Source organism: Oryctolagus cuniculus, chromosome 10 (assembly GCF_964237555.1).
Source record: "Oryctolagus cuniculus chromosome 10, mOryCun1.1, whole genome shotgun sequence".
Taxonomy (NCBI): Eukaryota; Metazoa; Chordata; class Mammalia; order Lagomorpha; family Leporidae; genus Oryctolagus; species Oryctolagus cuniculus.
This window is the reverse complement of record NC_091441.1, coordinates 67,325,845-67,332,727: the sequence shown is the minus strand read 5'-3', so window position 1 is coordinate 67,332,727 and position 6,883 is coordinate 67,325,845. Positions and strand designations below refer to the sequence as shown.

General features: G+C 48.5%; 1 pseudogene; it reads right to left on the bottom strand.

The window, feature by feature from the left end:
* Window positions 1-512: 512 nt before the first annotated feature.
* LOC100353021 (general transcription factor IIH subunit 1 pseudogene) lies at window positions 513-6,555 on the bottom strand (annotated as a pseudogene).
* Window positions 6,556-6,883: the final 328 nt, after the last annotated feature.

The window sequence follows — 6,883 nt, the reverse complement described above, 5'->3', positions numbered from 1 at the left end:
AATACTTACTAATATCAACAATAAATTTGCACAGCTGAAATTTATTCTTGGGATCCTTCTCTCTATCTTACACACACACACATACACACACACACCCCACACATGCTCCTGTCCACCATCCACATCTTATCCATAGAGACTCACCACCCTGTCTCATAAACATCTCTTGACTTTGTCCCTGCTCCAAGATACATGTCCTTGGCCAGGTCTTCCCTCCTGACTCACCAACTTCCCTGCTCCCAGCCTCGTCTCCTTCTCCGTACACCACACCAACTCCAAATAGCCTGCCTGAATGATAGACACGTGCATGCTATGCCTCTGCCTAATGCCCTCACTGAGCAAACTCCATGAGGTGCAATGATCCCCAGAAGCTGGTTCCTTGCCTCCTCCACCCTCACCATCCCCGACTATGTCCTCACTTCGGACTCAACCCCTGAGGCCTACACATTGTGGGCATGGTGGGGCGACAGCGTTCTTCAACAAGAAGCACCGGAGACAGGTTTTGGTGAACACATCCGCTTTATTAACGACCAAGCACACCTTTTAAAGGGCAGGCAGAGGGGTTGTAACTAACTCAGGGCAACAATAATTGACGAAGCCAATATTGGCGCCACTGTGCTTCTCCAATCAGCTTGAAGATCACGTAGCCTAGTAGCTTTCCAGGTGGGCCTGGGCCACACCCAGGAACAGTTTGATTGGCAGAAGGTGGGGGTGGGAGAAATGTGCCTGGGGCTCCTGTTGCCTGCCAGCAATCAGGCCAACCTCCTGCATGGGCTAGGCAGGTGGACTCCCCACCAGGTACGGGATCACCCACACCCCACACTCCATGCTCCCACCACACCAGGCAATCATCCTTCTCCAAACCCCAAGGCACGGGAAAGCCCATCCCATTTCAGCTGAGGGCCTGGGCCCTGTTCATTCCTTCACTCCAGGGTGTGGCAGAGGCGTCTGACAGAGCCAGCATTTTCGAATATTCATAGATTAGTGAATGAACACTAACTCTTCAACTTGAGGTTCAGGGGCTGTATCTCCAAGAACCTGAGTCCTATTAATAAATAGAATTGTAGAGACAGACTGACTATATGCCAAAAACTAGTCTAAGTGATTTTACCATACCAACTCCTTTAATCTTCGTAATGGCCCTGGGAGGGAAGCCCTTTTATTATTCCTGTTTTTCTGAGGAAGAAATTGGAGCCCTGATTGGTGAGGCAACTTGCTCAGGGACCAAGCTCAGACACTAAGGCATGCCCTTCACCGTACTGGCTCCCGGCAGAGTCCAGGGCTGTGTTCCGGGGGCCTCTCATAAGACCCTCTGATGGAGGCGATCAAGATTCCATACTGGCCCAACCTGAAGTGCACCTGTTCCTGGAAGCAGGAGCAGATAAATGCTCCCCAACTCATGTGTCGCTCTGTCCAGATCCAGAGGGGACAGCCGTGGTGTGTCTGGCCGTGTGGGACTGCCACCGGTGGAGCTCGTTGTAGGCTGCTGGAGCATCGCTTCTATGTGGCTCACCAAATCTGTGCTTAAATACTGTCTCTGATTTTTTCTCGGAATGGGTAGAGCTTTGTAACCTCAAATCGTTCCGAATTACTTTTCATTTTTACTACCTTTTCTTCTAGGAATGGTGCATTAACAGGAAAACAGGACCAGAAAGGCCGCAGAAGTTCTCCAGCAGCCACATACAAGTGTTTCAGTGCAGACTGAATATCACTTGGCACCCTCTGGTTTATGGCTTGCTCCGTCCCTCCTTGTGTGAGTGCTCCTCCACGTGACAGTGCTGTGATGCTACAGCTGGCAGCACCGCTTGAGAGAGCCTGCGTTAGCCTGGGTGTATAAGCTTCCATTTCTTGCCTAATACTTTGAAAACAATTAATAATGTCCTGACTTGTTGCATACTGTAGTGACTGGATTGGAGTTGGACCATGATAATGCCTATCAGACTTCTTAAGGTTTAGTGCAATTGTTTTTACAGAATTATTTTTCCCAAGTCTTCATAGTCAATGGATTCTCGTAACTTTGCCCTTTTGACTGCTGGCTGAAAGCAGTCGGCATCTCCAGAATTCCCATCAGTGCTGCTGGGCTCACCATTTCTTCCTTCTTGTTTCCTGAAACCTGCAGCCAGGACCATGGCACCGTGATGGTTAAATCTCTTGGTGATGGCAGCGTTATTATTCTCCTTTATGGACTTAGAATTGGAAAGAGCACCGAGGAAATGCCATCGCCCTCATCTATTGTTTATCCTCCAAAGCTGTCCAATCCAGCAGTGGGTTCTTCACTCCTAATGAAACCATTGTTTTTAATCCTTTCTCATCTATTTTGGTACATTCTGCAAAGAGATCCTTTGACCCTGTATTCAGCCAGACCCTATGAAAATAATGGGACTGGAAAAACCATGTCCAGAATTCCTTTTCTGTCATGGTTCGAGGAACAGTGTCTGCATATTTCATTTTTACTGCTGGGTAAGTCCTACATATGGACCCAATGATATCAGAAGTTAAAAAGTATCTCACACCATTGCAGCCATCTATTTGGGGCTGGACATCGGCCAGAAGTGTACAGAAATGCCAGCATCCTGCTTGTGGCTGGATGTAGAAGAACTTTCTGTTGTGTTCACATTTAAGCGATTGGCCCAGAATTCCTCAGCACTGATCACTTGACTCACAGCAGGTCTCTACAGAGCTGAAACAAAGCCGGATCTTCTTGCAGCTTCCTTTTCTTTTCACAGCATGCATTTTTCAGGTTCCTCGTTCACAGACACTCTTCTAAGGATTTACTCTTTTCTCTGTGATGGCCGCCTAGCAGGCCACCCATTTGACCTAGAGCTCCTCCTGTGTGGTCCAGCGCCCTGTCTTCAACCCGTGGCGGCTCACCAACTCTGGACAACATCTTTTACCCTATTTCATTGTGATCATCTTGACTTCCACCAATGATAAGAAGATGTTCTGGAACCACCAACCAATTTTGAATGTGGTGATGTCATATATACAGTTGACCCTTGACCCCTGTTCCTGGCAGAACACAAAACCCTTGGGATTTCTTGAGCATTTTGTTACTCACAACAGCCCCCTTCCCATCACACCTGACTTTATGCTAATGAGGTGACACAGGGCAGGGCCTTTCAATAGCCTCAGGATGGGACCTCAGGATGGTCACCCAGAAGGACCACCTGCTTAGACAGTTGGAACTTGCGGCTCTTTCCCCAGACCTCCTGACCACCAAGAAGGGGAGAAAGAGCTGGGAGTTAAGCTCTATTAAGAATCAACTACACTCTGGAGGATGGCCCAAATGCTTGGGCCCTGCACCCCATGGGAGATCAGGATAAGCACCTGGCTCCTGCCTTCGGATGAGCGCAGTGTGCCGGCCGCAGCGCGCCAGCCGTGGCAGCCATTGGAGGGTGAACCAACGGCAAAGGAAGACCTTTCTCTCTGTCTCTCTCTCTAACTGTCCACTCTGCCTGTCAAAAAAAAAAAAAAAAAAAAAAAAGAATCAACTACACTCAATGGGCTTCTGGACTCGTGAACACACAGAGGCGCTGGAGGGTGGTGCACCCAGAAAGGGAAGGAAAGCCCCAACTCAGCCCCATGCCTTGCCCCATGAACCCTTTCACCTAGCCATTCCCCTGTGGATTTCTAGTACCTTTACAATAAGTTGGTACCTGCAAACCAAGCATGTCCTTGAGTTCTGTGAGCCCTTATGAAATCTGAAGGAGTCATGAAAATTGCCAATTTGAGGATAAATCAGAGAAAAGTGGGGGTAACCTTGGGTCCCAGCACTTGCTGCTGGCTTTGGAAGTGTAGGTTGCTCTTGGACCAAGCCCTTAACTTGTGGCATTAGCTTCAGGTTATTAGTGCCAGAACTCAGTTGAATTCTAGACTCGGTTGGTGTCTAGAGATGTGGAGGACTCATTACTGGTGCAGTAAGACCCACACAGTTGATGTTAGAGGTACTGTGAGTGGGAAATGGGTTTTCTTCCCATGATGTAATCTTCATTTCTCTAGTTTATGGTCTCTACTTCACACACACTTTGAAAAAGCTGGGTATCTTCCTAATGAGTCTTCACATTTGGGGTTGTTGTATCCTTTGCTTTTTATTCCTTAAAGTAGCTCTTCTTCTCTGATTTCTGTTGTTTAAGATCTGAAGCTGGGGCAGGGTTAAAGTCACCAGTTATTACACCCACCCTCCATATCAGAGTTCCTGGGTTCCATACCTACCTCCAACTCCTGACTCCAGCTTCCTGCTAATGCAGACCCAGAGAGGTAGTGTGGGTTTCTTCCACCCAAGTGAGAGACCCGGCTTGAACTTCTGACTCCTAGTTTCAGCCCATCCTAGTCATTGTAGGCATTTGGAGAGTGAACCTGCAAATGGGAGCGCTCTCTCTCTCTCTCTCTCACTTTAGGTATCATTTCTCTATCTGTCGACATATCTATCATCTATCAATCTGTGTGTCCTCTCAAATAAAATAAATGTTTTTGAAATACTTTTTAAATCTGAAATTACATACTACATATTGAACTTGACAAAATATATTATTCAGAGTACATCTGAAGGGAAAGGGAAGACATTTCTGGCATTATGAGGTTAATTCCTTGGCAATAGCAGAATGGATGCTAATGTTTTAACAAATGCAGCACCGGCTTCTCCTGTACTCTGTATCATTCCAGGGAGAAATCAGTGAAGAGAAATTTCCCCTTCTGACATCTCATTGCATCCAAGAGATGCCTGCATTTCCTAGGAAGGCTGCGATGGAAAGAATTTACTCAGCATCAAGCCTGCAACATGTGTTAAGAAATACTAGCAGAGGTACAAACTCCCATTTGAGCGTTCTGAAATAAACTATTGATCATTGGTCTGTAGGGTGTTGAAGACACTGTGAGGTCACACACACACACACACCCCGTTCCCAGAAGGCACTGCTGCATCTGCCATTGGTTCTCTGGCTCACCAGGAGCCCTGCAGTTTCCTGACTGGGTACCAGCCTCTATTTTAGCTCCCAGGCACGGTTGTACCAAGGAGCTCATGGCTTCTACAAAGATCTTTACCTCTCAAGTGAGAGGGTGCTCTTTCAAACAGTCTCACAGGAGCCCTCTTTTCAAGAGTCCTGCTGGAGCCAATGAAGTCAGAGTCCTTCTTCAGGGAAGGCCCCGGGCAGACAGCTGGGCTGCCAGCCTGGGTTTGTGAGCCTGATATCCAGCTACAAGAGTGTGGATCCCATCCGATGGTCAGCAAGCCTGCATTCTCAAACCTGAAGAACAGGCCAAGGACTGCTGTCTCGCAGGAGGGAGGGGCTGCCTTGAAATGGAGCGCGTGTTGTGCGTTCTGTAGAGAGGGTGTGCTGGGGCCAGCGCTGTGGCACAGTGGGTTAACGCCCTGGCCTGAAGCACTGGCATCCCATATGGGTGCTGGTTCTAGTCCCAGCTGCTCCACTTCCTATCCAGCTCTCTGCTATGGCCTGGGAAAGCAGTAGAAAATGGCCCACGTCCTTGGGCCCCTACACCCATGTGGAAGACCCGTAAGAAGCTCCTGGCTCCCGGCTTCAGATTGGCACAGCTCCAACTGTTGCGGCCAACTGGGGAGTGAACCAACGGATGGAAGACCTCTCGTCTCTCCTTTCTCTCTCTCTCTCTCCCTCTCTCTGCCTCTCCTCTCTCTGTGAACTCTGATTTTCAAATAAATAAATCTGAAAGAAAGAAAAGAAAGAAAAGAAAAGAAAAGAAAAGAAAAGAAAGAAAGAAAGAAAGAAAGAAAGAAAGAAAGAAAGAAAGAAAGAAAGAAAGAAAGAAAGAAAGAAAGTGTGCTTTCTCCCTCTTCCTCTTTCAGGGATAAATTTTCCTCTGCTCAGACCAGCTCCATGGTCATGATCAGGGCCACCCAGCCAAGAAACAGGAGAAGCAAGAAGCAGGCCTTTCATTGGAGGAGAAACTTCATTCCAATCTAGTCTGTGAAAAAGATCTACAACCCAGATTGCCTTATGATTGAATTTTGTCTACTCTTTGGGCAGTCTTTTTAGACTTTGCATCTTTCTTAAATACCTTGAACATAGCTCTATGTTTTTTTTTTTTTTGGTTGTTTTTAACAATAGTACCAAAATTGAATTAAAAAGAGAAAGAAAAACTAGAAGTCTGTGTTGGAACTGGTCCACCAAAAAATCTTGCAGAATTCCTCAGAGCATCCTGAAACTCTGCTGGTGGCCAAGGCAACAGCTATGTGACACCCAGAAAGGGGTCCACATGACAGCACACAGGACGCGATTGAAGTCGCGTGGAGAGTGGCCCGCACTGACTGCGGAATGTGCCCCTTCCAGAATGAGGGTCTCTCAACAGCCCTTAATAATGCCCAGGCCCCAGCGGGGATGAAAGGGCCAGAAGGTGGAGTGGCCCCTGCCACCCAGCAGGACAGTCTGCTCAGCCTGCGCTGCCTGCGCCAGCAGGTGACCTCACCCAGCGTGGCTCCAGCCTTTCAACTTTTTCATTAAAGAAGCCATTTTTCACCGAGACGTCTATGAGGAGGGAGAACAAGAAGGCCAATTCTTTCAGGTTTCCAAGGGACAGAGGCATTGCAGAGTGCACGCGGGACAGTGGGCAGGCGCACCAGCTGCCTGTAGTGGGGACATGCGCACCGCACTGCCCTGGGCAGATGTGCTAGCGAAGGGCAGGCAGGATGACTCAGGCTAGGTTCCTCCAGAGCCCGCCCCTCGGGCACATGGGGGCGAGCCAGGGCTGTTTCAAATCTGCCTGGACAAGGGGGTGCTACTGGGGGGAAGCGTGGGAGGTGCTGGGGCGGCAGGTGCACCCCAGACAACGCTTCACCCCACCATAAATGCCATAATTACAGGTCACCGAGTAGGCGCCCCTTTGAAGTGAAGGACTTTCTTGTTGTTCCCGC